Here is a 21,988-nt window from a genome sequence, read left to right as displayed (position 1 = left end):
ATTAACCAATTTATTGCTACCCCTCCCCCCCCCCCTCCTTTCCCCCCCTAGTAGCCACAGTTCTGTTCTCTCCCTCTGCAAGTTCAACCTGTTATTGTAACCTTCCTTTCTTCCTTCCTTTCTTCCTTCCTTTCTTCCATCCTTCCCTTCCTCCCTCCCCCCTTCCTTCCTTCCTTCTTTCCTTCCTTCCTGCTTTCCTTCCTTCCTTTCCTCCCTCCCTCCCTTCCTTCCTCCTTCCTTCCAGCAGCACAGTCTCAAGGACAGCATGCTGGCCTGCTGCCCCTCACTAGCTGCATGCATTTGGGCAAATTGCTCAACCTGTCTGGGCCTAGGTTTTCTTATCAGTAAATGAGGATGACAAGTCCTTCCTCATGGAGTCATTGTGAACACTAAATAAGCATGTAAAATTCTCAGCACAATACTTCCCGCATTTTGATAATTATCATGATGTCCATTATTCAGATTTTGCTCCTTGGTGAAGTGCCAGTGGATCTCCCAGTGATTATGGATGTTCCACCCAAAGATGGCCTCTGACTGTTCTCTCAGAGTGGCACTAGAACCAAAGTCACCACAATCTCTGAGCTGGAAAGAGGTCTGGTCAGACTTCTGGCTCAGACAGGTGCCAAGCAGCCACCCAGCCCCAGCCCTTCCTGGAGCTCTCTAGGCCAAAGACGCCATGAGTCAGAGACAGAGACACCCACCCTGCTGGGACAGGGAGGGTGCTAAATTAAGCCTGAGACACAATTCCCAGGAGGCTTCAAGTCCCTTGGAAGAAGCTCTCAGAACATCTCCAAGCCAAAAAGATACTGCTTTTTCAGCCTGACAACTGGAATTCTGCAAGTCCCATTTCCTTAGTGCAGGGGACTGGGCGTTTCAGCCAAAGTCCTGCAGAATAGGAGCCCCACTCCAGGACAGCTGTTCCCCAAGCCGGGGTCCTCTAGCAAATGCCCGAGCCACATAGCACAGAGAGGCAGATGACAGAGGCCGTTGGAAGCAGGGGTCTGGAGTCAGATAGACCTGGATTTCAGGCCCAACCTCCTCTTTTGTAAAATGGGGATGATACAAGGGTACTTCAAAAAGTTTATGGAAAAATTGAATTAAAAATATGAATCCTTCCATGAACTTTTGTAAGATCCTCGTAGTACCCAGTGCCTGGAAATATTGTTCAGATGCAACAAAATGAGAAAGCACCTCGCACGGTGCCTGGCATTTGTAGGTACTCTGAAGAAAGAGTTGCTAACACTGATGACAGTGACAATAATGCTCTTGCTGCTGAGACTTGCTCAAAGCTGTCTGCTGGGAATCTCCTCTCATGCCCACATCATCCTCACACCCCCTCTGTCCCCAGGGCTGGCATCATAAAGCTACATCTACAACACTCCTCATGGGCAAGGGGCAAGGCCAAATCAAACCAAACCTTGCTTTCTGTTGAGGGTTTCAAATAAATTTTCAAACATATATATAAGCCCCCATTTTCCCCTAAATCAAATTCCTTCCCCAATTCCTTTGAAAAACCTGTTCTTGGTAGGCATGCTGCTTGTTATGGCGAGCTCAGTACTTCTAGGCACAACCCATTTTATTGCTGGGCATCTGCAGTTTTTAATAAGTTGTTCCTTGTGCCCAGTTTCAAGTTGAGTTCTGCTTACTAGAAACATCCACACATCAGCTTTTTCTCTCCAGAACTGCACGGAACAAGCCTACTCCATAGAGCAATTCTTCTGACATGTCTCTGTTAACTCTTGAGCCTGTTCAACCCCAATCTTGACAGACATTGTCCTTCATGCACAAGTGACGCATGGAACACATCCTGATGAGCATCCTCTATGAAATTCCAGGCTAGTATCCTGATTTTTGCTTCCTTCAGGCAGGCCCAGGTTTCCCCAGAATGAATAGGGAAGTCTTGGACAGCTGAGAATCAGACATGCTGTGGTTTGAATCCTAGTTCCACCTGTCCTAGCTGTGTGACCTTGGACAAGTTCCTCACCCTTCTCTGAGCTTCATTTTCCTCATCCGTCAAATGGGATTAAAGATCCTTAGCTTGTGGGTGGTTGTGCAAATTAAATGAGATAATACAGGTGAAAGGTCCAGCATAGTCACTGGTGGCTATTCTTGTTTTCAAGAGAGAACGATGCAGAATTCCTTGAAGGGGCAGAGCAAGAGCATCAGCTCTTCCTGGGGACACAGGGAGGGGCCTGGTTCTGAGGTGAACTCATCCCACACCAGGCAGATGGAAAGATGATGTCGTGGCAAACAGCTGGAGCCCACCACTGCCAGCCTCAAGCCCTGTGCCAGCCCTGCCTGTCCCAGCAAAGGGGTCTTGGTGTTGACACAGCCAGTGGCAAGCCAGATGGGGCAGTAGCCAACTTTCAAGTCAACCCAGATGTCTGTCCTTCTTAGATGAAAACTCAAAAATGTGGCCTCAATCTAAGTGGCTTTTGGAGCCGTTTGTTCTCCAGACCCTGGTAGGGAGGCTGAAGAGACTGTGAGCAGGACCTTTGATAACTCACAAGGGGCCAGGAAGACATGGCTCGGGTTAAGTCCTGGAAAGTTAGCTGCATGCAGTCCTGGGCACACGCTGTGTCCATCATTTCAGCGAGAAGGGAGAAGAGGGAATCATGGTCTGGCCCAGACTAACACCCTGAGCCATCTCCCTGAGGAAAGGGCTCTGTGGAATCTTTCTGGAAGAAAAGGGATCCATCCTGTGCCATGCAACTGAGACTTCAGGGCAGTCCTTTTCTGTGTCAGAAACAGCAGCATCCTGCAGGGACCTTCTTCAACCTCAAAAACCAAAAGCTGACAAGGGGAAGCCATGAAGTCGCATGGCTCCCAGGCTGCTAATCTATCACTGCCATTAGGACCTGATTCTGCTAGACCACCTTGTCGGGATGACAAGCCTTCCCTGAAAGGCACAGCCTTATTTTATCAGAGAAGAAACTGAGGCTCAAAGAGGCAGGATCATGAGGACCGAGGATGTTCTAGAACCCAGAAGTTCTGCCTGTCTTGCTGACCATCCCCCAGCCCACCCCAGCAATTCATCTTTTCTGATTCTTGCACAGTAGCTTGCTTGTCATGCCCACTTAGAGAGACATCCCTGCCCCAGCCCCAGGCTCAGGCATGGAGCTAGGTGTCTGGCATGCTGTCAATACAAACAAGGTTCCCAACATCCTGCCCCTTTGCTATACAATGCCCAGCTGCACTTTAATGTGTTTTAAATGTTTATGTTGCCCTGGTCTTGTTATTTCTTGCTCAGTGTGCTGAAATGCTTAACATTCCAGGGTCTGTACCCTGTTGCCCAGCTTGCTGAGGTGTGCTGAACAAGGTGGAGGAGGGGTGGTGTGGGAGGCCACCAGCTGGGATGGGGGAGAGGCAAGGGTTGAGCCTTGGGTGTGTGTGTGGGGGGTACAGTTGGTGTTTTGCATCACATGTAGGTACCTGACCCACAAAGCTCTGCTCCCATGCCCAACACCACTGGGCTCTAGGCCCTGACCAAACAGAGGTAGCCAGTTCTGTTGGGAGCAGGGTCCTTGGACATCAGGTAGGCTCAGCTCACAAGGCTGGCAGACAGCTGGGACCAGGAATGGGGAAGGGGGACAGGCAGGCAGCACCCAAAGTGCAGACTCTGGCTTTCTCACCTGTTCTCCACCCTCCTAAGTGAGAGTTCCCCCATGTTCAGAACTGATTCTGAAGTCTGGGGACAAGGTCGCTGTGCCTGTCAGCATGGACCTCACAGCCTGCATCTCTGTATCCCTGATGGGCTCCAGTGCCCCTCTCTGCTTAAATCCTATAACTGGTGGATATGACATTTAAATGGAGAACCCAGGGTGGCTTCCGTTTTCATTCCCACTAATGTCATGTGATAGGCCTCTGGCCACTAACATCACTGTCAAGTTGGCCTAGTGAGTTGAAGAGGATATACTGACCCCAAGGACCCTGCAGGACTCTAAGTCCTGTCTCCCTCCCAGAGGGCTCCATCTAAAGGGCTCAGGACCATGCTTGGTGGCCAAATCTTGGACACTCAAAGGCCTGAAGACTTGCGCAGAGGAAGGTTCTGAGAGGGGCACAGACCTCAGCCGTGAGGAAAGTAGGGGGTGGAGGCCCCTTCTGGGCAGCGCCTTCCAGAACCCTGCTTCTTAGCTGCCCCAATCCGCTCCACTGCTTTGCCACTCACGGCTGTTGGCAGCTGATCCCACTCTTCCCCTTCATTGTTCCTCAGACTCTAGAGGCAACACCATGACAGCTTCCGAGATAGGGAGGAGAAACTTCTAAGGCTGCTCCTGAATTGCCACTGTGATGAAACCTCGCTGCTCCTCCCCAGAGGAGATGGCCCCCTCCTAGGATGGCCCTACTGGGTCAGGAGGTCCCTGGGCAGGTCGGCAACTTGTTCAGCAGCAGCCAGTACTGGCTGCCCCTAGGAGGGCTGATGGGGTGGAGGGAGAGAGACCCCACCCACCTGTCCAACTGAGCCAACTCTTGGGAACCAGATCCTGTCCAGACAAGGGGCTTGGGATTCCTGACTCCACCTAACCCTTCTGACATGACTGCCTTCCTACAGGAGAGCCAGGGCTGAGCAGGGCCCGGCAAGAGGCAGGCTGTGCTCTAAGAAGTGTTGCTCAGTCTCTTGGTGTGCATATGCAATTTCCTTGGGTTGTTAAACTCTTGCCCACCTCACTGACTGTCTAACCTCTAATCATTCTTCAGGTCTCATCCTGGATGTCACTTCCTCTAAGGAGCTTTCCCTGATGCACCAGCCTGAGCTAGCCCCACAGTATACAGATGTGCAGGTTGCGCACTGCACAAAAGCACCACATCTTAGGGAATCACTGTTATTCCAGATTCGTATATTTATGAAGATGGCTCTGAACAAATGGAAGGGGCACGCTTTTCTATTTTGCACAAAGGTGTTACAGGAACTGTGAGTGGCCCCGGTCCCATTGTCTGTGTCCCCACAGCACTCCACACTTGTCTAGTCACTGCACTGGCCTCTTTATTTCCAATGCCCACCAACTGTGTATGGCGGCCGTGAGACTGTAAGCTTGGAGAGGAGAGGCACTGTTTTTACCTCATTCTCCACTGTCTGTCCAGGGCCTGCACATTATGGGCACTTCACATGTGGCTTGATCGATGTAAATATTTGTTGACTGAATGGAATGTGGGATATAGAAGTCTCAAGGGTCAGCCTGATGGGAAGGAGGAAGGAACACAAGGAAGGAAGAAAAGTGGCAAAAACATCTTGGGCCTGCAGGGGAGACCCAGCAGTTCAATACACACCTCCTGGTGGGGCAGTGGGTCCTTTTCCTTTTCCCTTTCTTGAGGGATACCTTCTAATAATATTAATGATGATAATATTAATAGCAATGGTTCATTTGACCTAATGCTAAGCACAGGCATCATCTCATTTATTCTCCACAGCAGCTCTAAAAGGCCAGCACTATCACTCTCTCAATTTCACAGATCAGGAGACTGAGGCAGAGAGGTTAGCAGGCAGAGCTAGGATTGGTACCTGGTATGTGTTGGACTCTCAAGCCCAGGAGCTGAATGCCACTACCCTTTGCTGCTTCACCAAATGTTCTATCACACTATGAAACATCTGCACTTATTTTTAGTTTGGAAAATATAGTCACTGCTCCACAGCTGAGTCTGATGCTGGGAACTGCCCTGCTCCTCCCACCTTTGGGCTCTAATCCAGGCCCTCCACAAAGCCAATTCACCAAGCTTACTGCTGACGGGCAAAAGTAATACATGCCAGGCCCAGGTCCAGGCCCAGGAATGAGGCCGGGAGAGGGAAGATGGGCTAAGCAGGCAGAAGCCACATTCAGGTACAGGCACTGGTCACCCCCCTCCCAACTGTAAGACCATGAGCTATGGGAGCAGCAGGAATGGGCATTTTGCTTGTTCCTGAATCCTCAGTGCTTGGCACACACAAGGCATCTAGTGACTATTTGCTGAACGAATGAATGAATGTTAGGCTTTTCCCACCATCCAAAAGAGGGCAAGAAACTGGGGTTCCCATGTCCCAAGGCTGAGAACATTCTCGGACAGACACTGATCTCTAACTCAAAGACTAGGGAAGGAACATAAGGTGAGGAGGAGGCCTGGGGTGCCCTCCAGGGAAAGAATGAGGGAAACACTGAGTTACCAAATCAAGACCTCCAGGCCCCTGGTGCTTGGGAAGGGGTTTATATGGGAGGAGGAGGATAGGCCCCACACCGGATGGGATCCCTAAAATCTGAACAAGAACCCCAGCAAGAGGGAGAAGTCCCCCCCAGGCAGTCAGATGGAGTAAGTGGGCCAGGCTGCACCCGCAGAGGGGTGAGTTAGCTGAACTGTCAGGAGCCTCGGGGACCAGCCAGAAGCACTCTCAAGGCAGCTCTGGGAAGCATGCGCAGTTTCTCCGCCTGCTCTACCTGCCTGGCCTCTGAAACCCTGAAGGGGTGTGAGGGGGTTTCCCAAAGCAGAGACTAAACCCTGGGAGAGCTTCCCCACAACTCTTGACCTTGGCATCCAGCACTCACCTGGTCTGGGTGGGCATGGGGCACACGAGGTCACCCCCCAGAAAGCTCCCACGCTGCCGCAGCAGTCCTCTTGGGCAGTCAGCTCCAGCAGAGGGTTAGCACACTGGAAAAGAGGTCATGACTCCTGTGACCACCCCCCACCCCTGCTGTGCACAGAGGTGTCCCAGGAGAGCCCAGGATGCAGAGCTCACTCCCTATATCCACCCAAGGGAGGGGAGAAGGGAGTCAGCCAATGTCCCAGAAGGAAGCAGAGAAACCCACCACCCATTCTATCAGACCCTAACCTTGTGGGGTGGGGCACACCCCAGACACAAGATCTGCCCCATGCAGGTCTGCAAACTGCCACCCTCTATAGACCCCCATAGACAGAGGGTCCCAAAGGACCTCTGTCAACCTCCAGGGAACTGCAGGGTCACCCACAGCATGGGCCCTCCCCATGAGCAGGGCTCTAGGCTCAGGGATACCACAAGCCGAGAGGTCAGGGAGGATCTGGGGACTCCACCCTCCTTCCTTGGCTACCCCACCTCCTTCAGTTCCTTAACCATAGAAGGGGTTTCTGGAAATAGCAAACTGTAACCCCAACAAAAACCTTCCTGGGTCTGGCCTAACCCCTATTCTAGGGTCCTTGCCTCAGAAGAGCTCACCTGATTTCCCATCATAAACTATGGATGCCTCCAGGGGAATGGAGTATCTCTCATTTTTTGCCCCACCTTGGCTTTGGGGTATAACCTGCGTTGTGATTCCTGTCTCTGTGACCCAAGCTGCAACTAGATACTAAGTCCTTGCCAGATCCTAACAGCACCACTGCCTATGTGCTGGGGGGTCCTAAGTTCAGCTCTCAGAGAGCCCAGGATATACTGGGACCAAACTCTAGGCTGTCTTCTCCTGAGGACACTGGTGATATTTCCTCCAGAAGGGAACTTCCTTGGGTCCTATTCTGCATGCCTGGTACTGACAGGTACCAAGTAGAGCCCACACAGGAGGCCCAGCCTACCCTGGGTTTTCCCATCTGGGAAACTGAAAACAAAACAAACAAATAAATAAAACAAAACAAAAAATAAACAAAAAGAAAAAAATTTTTTTTTTTTTTTTTAAAGATGACCGGTAAGGGGATCTTAACCCTTGGCTTGGTGTTGTCAGCACCACGCTCACCCAGTGAGCAAACCGGCCATCCCTATATGGGATCCGAACCCGGGGCCTTGGTGTTATCAGCACCACACTCTCCCGAGTGAGCCACGGGCCGGCCCGAAAAAAGATATTAAAAAAGAAAAAAAGGCAACTGGAGACTGCAGACACTCAAATTCCACAAGAACAAGAGAGAGAGGAGGAGAAGGGCAGAGCTGGGGAGGGGGAGGCAATCGCTGTTCTGGAAGCCTCTAAGGATGAGGCAGGAGCTGTGTTCTCACCTGTCCATTCACAGTGTTCAGGTAACACCGGCCCAGCAGTGCCCGAGGCTTTGGTGCCATCTGAGGTGGTGGCCGAGGGGGCTCTCCAGACCGAGCAAGGATGCTGTTGCTGTCCCAGTGGCTGTGGCCGGGGCTGGCAGGGAGCCGGGGCGGGGGTCTGGTCTCCACGCTGTTCTGCTCCAGGGCCTCCTCCACCTCTCCCCGCACCCGAGCCACCTGGTGGATCTGCACGGAGGCCTCAGGTGGGTGGTGAATGTGCACTTTCACCAGGGAGGGATTCCCGGAGGCTGGGCACAAGGGCTAAGGTCAGAGCCCGGGCAACAGGGCCCCACCCTCACTTTCCCACCCTCTAAAGAGTGCTCACCAGCCCTGGGCTAGGAAGGCCACTGGCTGTGTCTCCCCAAAACTCTCCTTCCATCTCTTTGCTCCCTACTTGGAACCCCAGAACAATCTCCCCGTAAGGATGGGATGAAGTGCCAACTCCTTCACTGAAGGTCCTTTGTTATCAAGTTCTAAACTACTTTCCTGATTCTACCACCCCCCATGACCCTCTACAGCTGCTGAGCTCCAGCCCAATGACCCTGCATGGTCCCACCTCCATGCCTTTGCTCATGTCAGTCCCTCTGCTTAAGCAAATGCTACCTGTTGTTTAAGGCTTAATTGAAGCTCATCCCCTTCACACAGCCTTCCCAGAGCACTCTGGGTTTAGGGGCCTCTCCGTCCCTGACCTCCTATAGAACTTTGTACTTTTCTGTAGCCTCAATTTGGCACCTAATAATGGAAGGCAGAGAAAATGAAATGTTTTATGGTATATTCTATTTCTCATCCATCCTTCCTCTACTGTCCAGGACCAGGGGTTCCTTGAGGGCAGGACCCTGCCCTAACACTGTTTTGTCTCACCCAGCACGGGGTAAGGATGAAAACACATGGATGAATTCAGGTGGAAAGGGAAAGAGAAGTTTAGGGAATGAAACTGATCTCTGAGGGCAAAGGAGAAAGAGGGAGGTTCGACCGTGAAGGAAGGACTGGAGGCAGCTTCCCTGTCCCTGTCCAGGGCCCAGCACAGTAATGGTGACAGTGTCCGACCTCCCTGGGGCTCCTCCCAGTCCCGTGCTCACCAAGCTGGTTGGAGAGAGGCAATGTGAAGGTGGACTGCTTCAAGGGGCTCTCCACCGGGGCCCTGTGGCGGGAACTCCTTCCTGGAGGTTCCCTGTCTGGCTGTGGAGCAGGCAGGTGGCAGAACTTCCCAGTGGAGTTGGCGGGGCACCAGCACTCGTCCCTGCCAATGCAGCGGCCTCCGTTCAGGCAGGGGATCTGGCAGAAATCTGCAATATTGACCCTCAAGGTGATCAGCGGTGGAAGAACAGCAGCACAACCGGTGACAAAAGAGAAACAGGGGCAGCAAGATCCAAAATCTGGATAGCTTGGGGAACCCAGAACCCCCTGAAATTCAGGGACTTTCCACAAGGCCCACAAGTGAAGAAGGGTGATAATAACAAGTCCTTATCTTTCTTTTTTTTTTTTTTTTTTGGCGGATGGCCAGTACAGGGATCCGCCCTCAGTGTTATAAGGCTGTGCTCTATAAGGCTGTGCTCTAACCAGTTGAGCTAACTAGCCAGCCCTCAATTCCCTGCCCCCCACATACAAACTGGGAGACGGGGCAGTGGCATTATTGTGAATTTCCTCATTCCTCTGTTGAGAAAACTTGGACTCAGAGACGTTATGTGACTTGACCAGAGTCAGACAGCTAGGCCATGACAGCTGTGTGAGGACTCACGTCTCTGTGCAATTTGGGACAACTCATGCAGCCCCAGTATGAGAGCAGTGGGCTTCCCTCCCACAGAAGAGCCGGGCTCCAGTCCAAGGCAAGCCTGTCCCTCTGGCCACCCGGGTCCCCCTTTCCCCCAGGGCCAGCCAGGAACCATCTGAGGGAGCAAGGAACTCACAGATGCGGAAACCAGACTTGGGGTCATGCCCATGACCGCCCTGGCTATAGAGGGTGGTGGTATCACCGCGCTCACAGCTGTTGGCACAGTACCCGCGGGCACAGGTCTGCTTGCAGATGGTGGGAGTGAAGACGATCTTGATCTTCTTGATCTTTTCCGTGAGGTTCAGCCCTGCAGAAAGAGGGCTTGGGTCCAGGGGGCAGGGCTGAAAGGCACAGCCATGACCTCCAGAGCCTGGTTAGAATGGACTATGGGAGGAGTGCATCCATCCCAAGGACACTTGCTGAGTACTCCTGGACACAAGTGGGGGCAGGGTAATGCCTCTGAGAAGCCCACAGATGTGCCAGCCACCAAGCTCATGCTTTATGCACGTGAACTCTCAACACTCTTGGGTGGAATTACTTCAGGTTAAACCATTAGGAATTGCCATTTTTGTAGGTTAAAATGGCTGAATATTGGCAATTTTCATATGGTTAACTTAATATTTCCATTTTCTATTTAAGGAAACAGGCTCAGAAAAGTTCAGGTTGCCACAATCACACAGCTAACGTGCTGCAGATGGACTTTGAACCCAAGGGCAGGGAATGGAATATAGCTCTGTCTTGTCAGAGAGAAGAGTTTCCTAAGAAAAGTGGGGGAAGATAAAGCTTGAAAGAATGATTAGTCAGGTTTGGGGGAACCCTGACTGTCAGAACAAGGATCAGGCACTTTATTTGGTGGTTAACTGGGAAGCCATTACAAAAATTTCAGCAAGATATCAAAGAGGAAGTGTGGGAGGACTAATTTCCTCCCAGCTGCAATGTGCCGACTGGGTCAGGAGTCAGGGTGACCAGTTGGGAGGTCATTGTGAGCTGAGATCACTTTATTTAATAAGGGTGGTGTCAGTGGAAATACAAAGAGGGGTATTAATTCAGTAGGGGGAACTCAGGGAGGGAAGCCAGAAGGCAGAGTGTTGAGGAGAGAATGGGAGGGGAGGAAGAGGAAAAAGTATTTGAAGACCATGGGTTCATGGAGCTTGACTGTGAAGGGAGGGGATAGAGAAGAAGCCAGAGGGAAGCAGAGAAATACCGTGTGTGTGTGTGTGTGTGTGTGTGTGTGTGTGTGTGTGTGTGTGTGTGTGTGTGTTAGTAGGAGTGCTGTGAGTAAGTGTATACGCTCTCAGTGTAAGGGCTGAGAGCAGAGCAGGTTGGAGATGCAGAAGGGGGAGGACAAGCGATGGCTTAGCGTTCTGCAGGAAGCCAGAGAGGGTGGATGGTGTGCTTTAGAGGAGGTCATTGGCCATGAAAAGGAGCGAAATACTGATTCATGCTCCAACATGGATAAACCTCAAAAACATTATGCTAAGTGAAAGAAGCCAGAGACAAAAGGTCACATATTTTATCATCCCATTGATGTGAAATGTCCAGGATATGCAAATCTATGGAGACTGAAAGTAGATTAGTGGTTGCCTGGGGCTGGGAGAGAGAGGAATAGAGAATGACTGCTTATTGGCAACAGTGTTTTTTTTTTTCTGGAGAAACGAAAATGTTGTGAAGTCAGATAGTGGTGATGGTTGCACAAAATTGTAAATATACTAAAAACCACTGAAGTGTACACTTTAAAATGGTTAATTTTATGTTATGGGAATTTCACTTCCACTTTTAAAATGGAAAAAAAAAAGGAGGTGAGCTTGGGCACAGATTTAGGTAAGGGAGTGGTGTGCCTGGGTGGGGCAGGTGGGCAGGAAGTTGAGGAACTCTCTGGGAGGCAGGGAGCAGGGGCATGTCCATGGGCTGATGGATGGGAACTCAGGAACGTGTCCCCCAGGCCTGGAATAGCTGCTCTGAGGAATGGGAGGGAGCAAATGTCCAGGCAACAACCAAGTGAATCCACAGAGATGCTGGGTTTTCTCGTGTGGAAAGCAGAGGCCCAGCTCTAGATGCCGAGGGAGCAATTGGTTAGGTTGATCCAGGAGGGTTGTGGTTTGCTGGAAGGATGAAGTGGATGGACTGGGGNGCAACACCGAGGGTTGCGATCCCGTGGCCGGTCATGAAAAAAGACAAAAAGGAAAAAAAAAAATTCTGATTTTTCACTTAACATTAGATTACACTTTATACAATTTCACATTTTTGATATTTATCCTTTTCATTGCTACATGATAGTCTATCTGAAGATGAAATCCAACTTATTCAGACATTCTCCTGTTGCAAGTTTAGATTATTTTTAATTTTTAACTGTGGATATTCTTAAACTATGCTTTTTTTCTTTTGTTAAAATATTCCTTTAGTATAGAGGGACTCATTGTACTACTCTCTTTTATTCTGTATGTTTAAAAAATTTTTATAATAAACATTTTGAAAAGGGTTATTACTTTAGGATTAATTGCTCAGGCTCGAACGACTGAATCAAAGTTTACACATTTATGGCTCTAGGTACACACTGGTGCATTGCCATTTGAAAAAGCTGCATCAGAACATAGAAGTACGGGCCGGCCCGGTGGCGCACTGCTATAGTGCGCCGCTTGGGAAGCGTGGTGGCACTCCCGCCAAGGGTTCGGATCCCACATACAGACCGGCTGCTCACTGGCTGAGCGAGGGGCGGGAGCAACACCGTGGGTTGTGATCCCGTTGCCGGTCCCGGTCCGGTACGGGCGTGACACTGAGGGTTGCGATCCATTGCCGGTCACGAAAAAAGACAAAAAGGGAAAAAAAAAAAAAAAAAGAACATAGAAGTACAAAGGTAGCAGTTAGAGCACAACCTCACCAGCATAGCATATTATTAATTTTTTATACTTTGCTAATTGAATAAGCACAAAATAGTACTTCAACGCTGATTTCATCTCCCTTTTTCTTAAATTACTTCTAAGACTGAAAATTTTTCATGTATCTGTTTTCCATTTGTGAAAACTTTCTGCTTATGTCCTTTGACATCTTAACTATCTGAGTTGTTTGTCTCATAAATTTGAATACACTCTTTATATGTTCATTATTAGGCAGGCCATTCTACAAGGCAGCCTCTACTGTAAATACTCTGTCATTGTCACAATGCCTATGTACCACTGTATACACAACAGTGTCTGGACTGTGGTGGGTGTGAGCACACTGCCAAGGTTACACAACAGCTACATCAAGGCACCAGGATTCCAACCCAGGGCAGCCTGAATCTAAAGCCTGTGTTCTGTGCCACCCAATGAACCAGCCCAGACCATGATGGAAGGTCAGCCCAGAAGCATCTGCACAGGCCCTGGTGGTGTTTCTTCCCTCCATAGGTCCCTTCCCTAGCCTCTCCCCTGAATTCCTTGCTCAAGTGGGATAAGGTCCTGGGATCCTCTCCTTCCCCCTTCCCCACCCCAGTTCTGTTGGCCCTGGGTGCCCAGTCCATAGCAAGCTCCTTCTTATCCTTTCCTGGCAGAAGCCAAACCAGGAGAGATGTCAGAGCCTGGCCACTTCATCCACCTCAGTACCTACCCCAGCCGCCTCCAGCCTTTCCCCAGCCACCTCGGCCAAGGACCTGGCTCCTATTAACTTCAGTGCTACTCTTCCTTTCAGTACTACCAGCAGCAAATCCTCACCCTGTCGAGCCCCAACTGTACCGCACCCTGCTTCCTCAATTTGGGTGCTGGAGTGGGAGAGAGGTCCTGTTAGCCACCACAGAATCTCTAGGAGCTGTAATGGGCCAGAATCGGGAGCTCAAACCTCAGGCACAACTTTCTCATGCTCAAGAGATTAATACAACCAGCCAAAGTAGAAAACACAATCCTTCCAATGGCTTCCAAGAGCATGCCCCAAAGAGAGAGGTGGGTGAGCTGGTGGGCCCTGGAAATCTCTTGGGATACCAGGTTGGTGCCATGCTCAGTTTAGTGCCAGTACCACAAAGCACCCTAGAGATGAAAGGAGTAGCTCATGTTCTGCCCAGATTACCTGCCACTTTTTGAACTTGACCCTGACAAAGAGCTCTCCAATCTTGCTAAGATGAAAACTCAAAGTGTTCTTTCTTGATGGTTTGTTGTCATTGTTACATTATTGTTGCTCTCACTTGTTTCTCTAATTGGAACTTGATGCTAATGGCACCAAGATTCCAGAGTCCAAATCCCTTAAGGGCCAGTTGGTTAGCTCTGCAGAGAAGAAAACCAAATAAACAAACCATGCATTCCCTAACTGTAGATAGCATATGGCTGTACTGAAGAGAGAGGATGGGATTTGGGCCAGACACATGTCTGTTCTGCCTCTTACTAGTGGTATAGTCTTGAGGAAGTCACCTGGCTCCTCTGAGCCTCAGATTTCTCATCAGTAAAATGGGAATAGCAATACCTACCTCATTGGGCTGTTGTGAGGACTCAAAGAACAGTGAGACTATGCAATTATTATTATTATTATTTTTTTTTTTGTCTTTTTGTCTTTTTCCGTGTCCGGCAACAGATCGCAACCCTCAGTGTTGCCCCCGTACCGGACCGGGGACCGGCAACGGGATCGCAACCCTCGGCGCCGCTCCCGCGCCTCGCTCAGCCAGTGAGCGGGAACCGGTCCGCATGTGGGATCCGAACCCTCGAGCGGGAGCGCTGCCGCGCTTCCCAAGCGGCGCACTATCCAGTGCACCACCGGGGCGGCCCGAGACTATGCAATTATTATTATTATTATTTTTTTTTTTGTCTTTTTGTCTTTTTCCGTGTCCGGCAACAGATCGCAACCCTCAGTGTTGCCCCCGTACCGGACCGGGGACCGGCAACGGGATCGCAACCCTCGGCGCCGCTCCCGCGCCTCGCTCAGCCAGTGAGCGGGAACCGGTCCGCATGTGGGATCCGAACCCTCGAGCGGGAGCGCTGCCGCGCTTCCCAAGCGGCGCACTATCCAGTGCACCACCGGGCCGGCCCGAGACTATGCAATTATTTTGCAAATACAAGTAAATAGTCACAAGTTGAAAAATATGCCAGAATTTTGAAATTGCATGAACAAAGGGAAAGAAAGGAGTTAGCTACAGTTTGGACTAAATATTCTCCCCAAGTCAAATGAGAAAATGAGACAGTTACTTAAAATTTTTCTTCATCTGAGGGAAATAAAAAGACTCCAAAAACAAAACAAAACAAAACAAAACAAACAAAAAAAACTACTGTTATTGCTGTCCAAGCATCCTTACATATAAAGGGCCAAGTGTCTAATCTGATGTCAATAGATTTTTAACAATCAGAGTCCTCTGAGCCCAATTCATTGTCACCTACTGCTGTGATGGGGATTTAGAATTAAATGACAGAAATCAAAAGCCCAATCATCTGGCCTTGTCTTATCTTTGTGTTCATTTCCCTTCAGCAAATTATAATCCTTTAGCCAAGTCCTGGTTGCATGTCCTATCCTAGTCTCAGTTAGGTTGTAGGACATCAAAAGAAGGGTCTGGTGCCATGTTTGGCCCATGGTGGTCCAAAGAAGCAGTGCCTCTTAAGGATGATAGAGTGGTGGCAACAAAAGCAAGCAAGAGCTTCAAGGGGAAGGTGACTTTCTTGGACAACAACCCCCAAGGGGAGGCTTCATCTACTATCACCTTTTGAAAAACTGCTGCAATTTCATCAAAGGGTAGCAGTTCCCAAACTCACCCGGCACAAGAATGGAACTTGCTATCTCTCTGCGATTGTTTCAGGGAAGTCCTGGCAAAGCTGCCACAATGGACCAAAACAGCCACCTCTAGACTTTAGGATTTCATGGATCAGTAAAATTTTGAAACAAATTTAGGAGACCAACATAAAATTGCCAAGTTTTTATTTAGGTAGGTAAGACACTAAAACACACACATACACACAAACTACCAATCATTACCACCATAATTTCATGAAAGAAAAGACATTTCAATGCCAAAAAGAAATGTTTGTTTGTTTGTTTGTTTTATCGAATCATAATTGATTATACATATTTTTGGGATTCAATGTTGACATATGTTGATCAAATCAATATTACTAGTATGTATATTGTTACAAATTTTACTTATTCTTTATGCCCCTTGTCCAATCTCTCCGTATTCCCCTCTCTCTCCCCCTTCCCACCACAGATAACCCTAGATTTCTTCTCTCCCTCTGAAAGAGTAATGGTTACTCCATTGATTTGTTGCCTAGATGATCTGTCCAATGCTGAGAGATGTGTTCAGGTCCCCCAATATTATCAGAGAGCAGATGCTTCTTTTGTCATTCTGGAATGGGCTTTGTGAAGAGAGACATCCTCTTCTTTTCTTTGATCTCTGCTGGTGACTCTCCTTGTGTCAATTCACTCCAGTGGCTGGTGGACCATCTGCATGGTGGTTGTGACATCTACCCACTTTCGCAGCAGCTGTGGTTACTGTGGTGGCTGAGGCGGGCCACCCACATGGAGGTGATATTTTGGCATGCTCCTTGGCACTGGTGGTGTGCCTAGTTGTGGGCAGGGGTTCTGGTCCCTGGCTTGATGCTGTGGGCCCCCAGGTGGGTCCCCAAGGCGCTGGCAGGGTGCCTGGCTGTGGGTGGGAGTTCTGGTCTCCAGCTCAATCCCCGGGCTCCCAGGCGGGCCCTGAGGTGGTGGCAGTGTGCGTGGTTGTGGGTGGTAGTCCAGTCCCCAGATCCATACCTCAGGTCCCCTGGTGAGCCCCGAGGTGCTGGTGGTGTGCCTGGGCCAGGACTAATTTTTTGTCCTTTGCTTACCACTAAAGTGGGGGAACTTCCTGTGGGAACCAGTACTTGAGCTCTGTAGTTGAGCTAAATTGCTGTTTTGCTGCTGTTTCCCTAGGGAAGACATTTTGTGCCGCTCAGGGTTTAATGGTTGATCTTATAGGTACTTTTGGCTCTCCAGAGACCTGGTACACCTGGGTTGTGTAGAAACTCTGATCTGGGCCTGAGTCTTTTCATCAAACTGCACCCCATGCAATTCTGCATTCCTGATCAGTCTCCTCTGAATGGTCCTGTGCTGATTGGGGGGCAGAACGGTTGTCCTTGCTGTTTCCCAGTGTTCTCCCAGTGGGGGTGGGCCTGTCTCCCCCACTACCAGTGCTCCAAACACTTCCCATGGGATGGGCCCTATGCCGGTCCCTTGTGTTGACTCACAGGCCTCTGAATGGCTCCCCCTTTTCAGCTGTTCTGGCTCTTCACTCCTATGTGGGTCCAGGGGAACCCTATTAGTGGCCTTGCTGTCCCGGGGGCCACCAAGGCCCTCTTCTCCCCTACTGCCTCTAAGCAACTCCATCTGAAGGGCACAGCTGTGGCTTCTGTCAGCTCCTGCTCCATGTGCTCAGCAGTTCCAGCCTTAAAGTGGCTGTGGCACAAAACTCTCTGAGCAGATTTTTCTTTCTTTCATTGTGGCTTCTCCCCCTTCATGAACTCCATAGGTCTCTCCTCTTCCCCTGAGCTCCAGCAGTCCCAGCTTTGCTGTTGTTACATTTTTATAGCTGTAAATTGGTTGATTTGTCTGAGAAAGTGATGCTGGGGACCATCTATTCTGCCATCTTGACCCGAACTCAAAAAGAAATATTTGAATAAGTTTGACTTTATGGAAATCTCACCACATTGACTTCATTTTCTTCATTTCTTCATGGACCATGAAAACTCCATCACAAACCAGCACCAAGCCAAAGGGGAGCCACTGGGTCCACCAAGATCTGTTCTTGCTTGAGGACTCCAGGGCTCTTTCAACCAATTTGGGGAGGAAAAAAAATCCCATCCTGGGTGGCTGGGATCTTCCGACCCCATGCCTGGACAGTGCATACCCATGGGATGCCACTCAGTTAAATGTGCATGGTGCACCCACACCCTGCCTGACACACTAACATTTTCAAACAGTGATTGGGACACAAGTGGGTAAAGGGCTCATCACCCTTATGGGGAGCTATGTCTATCCACATCACAGTGTATCATGTCCTCTACCCCATCCACTTTCACCCCAGCCTTGCGGCTCCACTCTATCTAATTTATATATTGGGCTTCCAAATACTATTTTATTTGAAAAGGGTCTGCTGCTAAAAGAGAGTTTAAAAATATCACTACAAGGTGCATAGAATAGTTATAGTTACCATTTATTGAGCACTGAGCCAGGTGCTTTAAATATGTCATTTTATCTTATAGTGAATAAAAAAAGTAAATTGCTGAATAATATGGATAGTATGCTTCCAGTTTTGTGTTTTAGGAAAAACTTCTCTCTTCCCCACCCCCATAGATGTTTATATAGGCATAGGGAGGGTCTGGAAGAATCTGCAAATAACAGCTACTCCTTTGGAATGAGAGTGCCTGTGATATATAACTACAATTTTAAATTTTATATACATATATATTTTTTGGAAATTTTTTTTACAATAAAATGCATCATGCAGAATAAACATGTATTTGTTTTATTTTTATTTTTATTTTTTTCCTTTTTGTCTTTTTTCGTGTCCGGCAACGGATCGCAACCCTCAGTGTCGTGCCCGTACCGGACCGGGACCGGCAACGGTATCGTAACCCTCGGTGTTGCGCCCGCACCTCGCTCAGCCAGTGAGCAGGAACCGGTCTGTATGTGGGATCCGAACCCTCGGCGGGAGCGCCACCGCGCTCCCAAGCGGCGCACTATAGCAGTGCGCCACCGGGCCGGCCCATGTATTTGTTTTATAATCAGAATAAATCTCTATTCTTCCCAGCAACTCTATTTTATAGATAAGGAAAGTGAGGGTCAGCAAATGCATGGTAAATGTGTGCAAAGAACTAGGACCCAAGGTGAACTGTGATGGCCAAACAGAGGTCCAGGAGTTCAGATGTAAGGAAGATCATATCTAGTAGAAGGACTCCAGAAAGCCTCAGGGAGGAAGTGACATTTGTGCTGGGGCTTAAGGGATGGACAGGATTTCAGCAGCCCCAAATGAGGAGGAAGACATTCCAAGTTACAAAAATAACATATGAAATGTGTGGAGGTGGGAAGCATGGGCCATGTTTAAGAAAGAATTAGGAGCACAGTTTGGATAAAGCACAGAATGGAGGGGAGGGGAGGGAATGGAGATAATATCTAGTCAGTACCTACACGTGGCAGGCATCATGCTAAGTGTTTTACATAATATATCATTTACTTGTCCAAACAACTCTATGACCAAATACCTCTGCTGGGCCAAAACCACCTTAAACAAAGTATAAAAACAAATGACAAAATGGGGAAAATATGTGCAACTCATGTCGTAGACAAAAGATGATTCTCCACAATATCTAAAGAGTTCCTAGAAACAGAAACGACAGAGGCCAATAGCACTAAAAGAAAAATCAGCAAAGGACATGAAAAAACAGTTCACAGAAAAAAATTACAAATGTCTCTTAAACACAGGAGAATATGCTCAACCTTCCTCCTTATAAGAGTTGTGCAAATGAAAACTACTCTGAAGTAGCTTTTTTTAATCCATCAAATTAGCAAAAATCCAAAAGTTTAGTTATGCACTCATTTGGTGAGACTGTAGAAACAGGCAATGTCAGATGTTGCTGGGAGCGATGTAAATTGTTACCACCCTTATGGGGAGCAATTCGCAATGTCTATCCACATCACAGTGCATCTATGCCTGGACCCTGCAGTGCTACCTCCAAGACTACCCTGCAGATAAACTTGCTGTGGGAGATGCTGCTGCTGCCTGCTCAGGTCCCCTTCCTGGCTGGTTCACCCCCAGAAGCTGCCAGTGTGGTGGCTAAAGGCTTACACCTGTGACTTCTGAGTCCTGCTCTTGGCTGATGGGAACTACCTGAGCAGATCCTCTCACCACCATGACCATGCAGCCAATGACAGATCGAAATGGAAGTTCAAAAGCCCTGGCCTCTTTGCCTCAAGGTGGGACAACTTTGTAAGCTCCATTCTCAATCAAAATGTGATTTACCTGGGACCACATCCTCTCTTGGCTCTCTCCACTTTCCCACTCTGCTTCCTGTCTCCCTTAGGACTCCTCCAGTAAATCTCACACATACACGAGTCCCATCTCTAGCAGACCTGACCTAAGACACTTGTAAATGTCCAAAATGATGTATGAACAAGAATGTTAATAGCAGCACTATTTTGTAATAGCAAAATATTTTGTACAGACTAGAAACAACTTAAGTGTCCCTTAGTAGGGGATTGGTTAAACAAACTAAGATCAATCCACAAAATGGAGTAATATGCCCTGGAAAGAGAAAGAAGCCTCTCCTTTACAGCAATAAGGAAAGCTCTCCAACATAGACAAGTATCGAAAAGGAAAAAAACAACAGCCCAAATCCCACTCACCAAATGTTTCTGTACAGACTGTGACCTAACCATTGTTTTTACATTTTTAAATGCTGAAAAAAAAATCAAAAGAAGAATAACATTTCATGTCATGAGACAACGATATGAACTTCAAATTTAAGTTTCCATAAATAAAGTTTAATTGGAACACAGCCACTCTCATTGTCCATGACTGTTTTTACTCTCCAGTGGCACAGCTGAGTAGTTACAGAAACCGTATGTCATAGAAAGACTAAAATATTTACTATCTGGCCTTTTATGGAAGAAGTTTGCTGACTCCTGGTGTAGGGCATGTAAACTTTTGTGTAAAACTACAGAGAATAAGGGTACGTGTTGCATTTATTTGTGTATTCATAAAACAACCTTGGAAGGATACTCTGGAAAATTAATAACAGTGGTTATGTATACATGTGGGGGGTGGGGGAGTGGGTGGCTGGGGAATAAACTGGTGCTACAATTTAATACACGTTTACTTTGTGCCAGGCTTTGTGCCAATGATGCATGTCACGTGCATTCTCTCACACAGGCCTCTCCATTACCTAAGAGTTAGATACTCATTATCTCCCTTTTATAGTGGAGAAAACAGAGGGTATAAAGGTTCTATACCTTGCTGAAGTTTGCAGAACTCCTGAGTACAGAAGCCAGGTTACCAAACCAAGTAACTTCATCCTAAATTCACCCACCATTTGTCATTTCTTTATCACCATTTTATAGATGAGGACATTGAGGCTTTGAGTGATTAAAGAATACATTTGAGCTCATATGGTGGAGGGCCTGAAATACTGAGGGAGGTTTCTAGGCTGTATTAAATGGGTAAGGGGGAGACGCTGGAGATTCTGGAGCAGGGAAACGACATGATCCGAAGAACAGCCCACACTTTTTCACTCATTCAAGAAGCACTTTGTGAGTGCCAGGCACTAGAGCCCAATGATGGCAAAGACTCTCTATCCTCTCAGCTCCAGTGGAGGTTGGACAAGGGGACCAGCACCCCAGCAAAGGTCAGGAGGCACAGGGGGTGCCACATATTACATAGACACTCATGGTCTTCAAGTAGGTCTAGGACACAATGGGATGGACATTCTTAAGTGATTCTGATTCTGGTGAAAGACTACCTGGAGGTGCATGGACCGGAGAAGGGAGGCTGGAGGCGAGCTGGAAGACTTTGGCTGTGGTCTAGGCTAGTGGTGACTAAGGAATGGACCAAGAAGAAGGCATGGATTCAAGGGATATGTAAGATGGAGAGACATACATAATTCCCAGATATGGCTCAGACCTATGGGTGGAAGGAGTTCCAGGAACCAAGATCTCAACATGAGAGATCCAGGAAGTGGATGATGAACGCAGTTTTGGACAGGATAAATTTCTGGAACCTCAACGTGGATCTTAAGATGGAAACACCCAAGAGGCAGAACTCAGGGGAAAGTTGTGGGGCTGTAGACACATTTGAGGCACAGGGTGGGGGTCACAAATGTAGGGGTGGTGGTTGCAGAGTTAAGGGGGAGGGATGATATCACCCTGGGAGCATGTGCAAAGCGAGCCACACTTCACAGTTCCACTGCAGGACTGAGGCAGTAATTCTGCTAACGCTTCCCAATCTAAAGGGGGAAAATGTGTTAATGAACAGAATGGTCTCAGTGTTAAGTTTTGCTTCCGTGAATTCTTTTCAGCCTTCGGCGCCTGCTCCCACTTGTCTGCTAGTGCATGATTAAACAAACGAACAAGCAGTAAATTAATATGAATGGAAAAATGTGGCAACAGCCCATCATACTTCATTTGACAGTCTGCTCTTTTCATGAACGTGTGCATGTGCCTATAGCTAGGTTGTTTTTTGCTTTTTGGGTTTTTTTTGTTTGTTTTTTTGGTTTTTTTTGGCACACACAGACAATCATCATAGTTTCTGCTAATAAAACTGTTCCCAGCTCTAATGGAATTCACTA

Source organism: Galeopterus variegatus, unplaced genomic scaffold (assembly GCF_000696425.1).
Source record: "Galeopterus variegatus unplaced genomic scaffold, G_variegatus-3.0.2 Scaffold325, whole genome shotgun sequence".
In the NCBI taxonomy this organism is placed as follows: Eukaryota; Metazoa; Chordata; class Mammalia; order Dermoptera; family Cynocephalidae; genus Galeopterus; species Galeopterus variegatus.
This window is presented reverse-complemented; position numbering follows the sequence as displayed.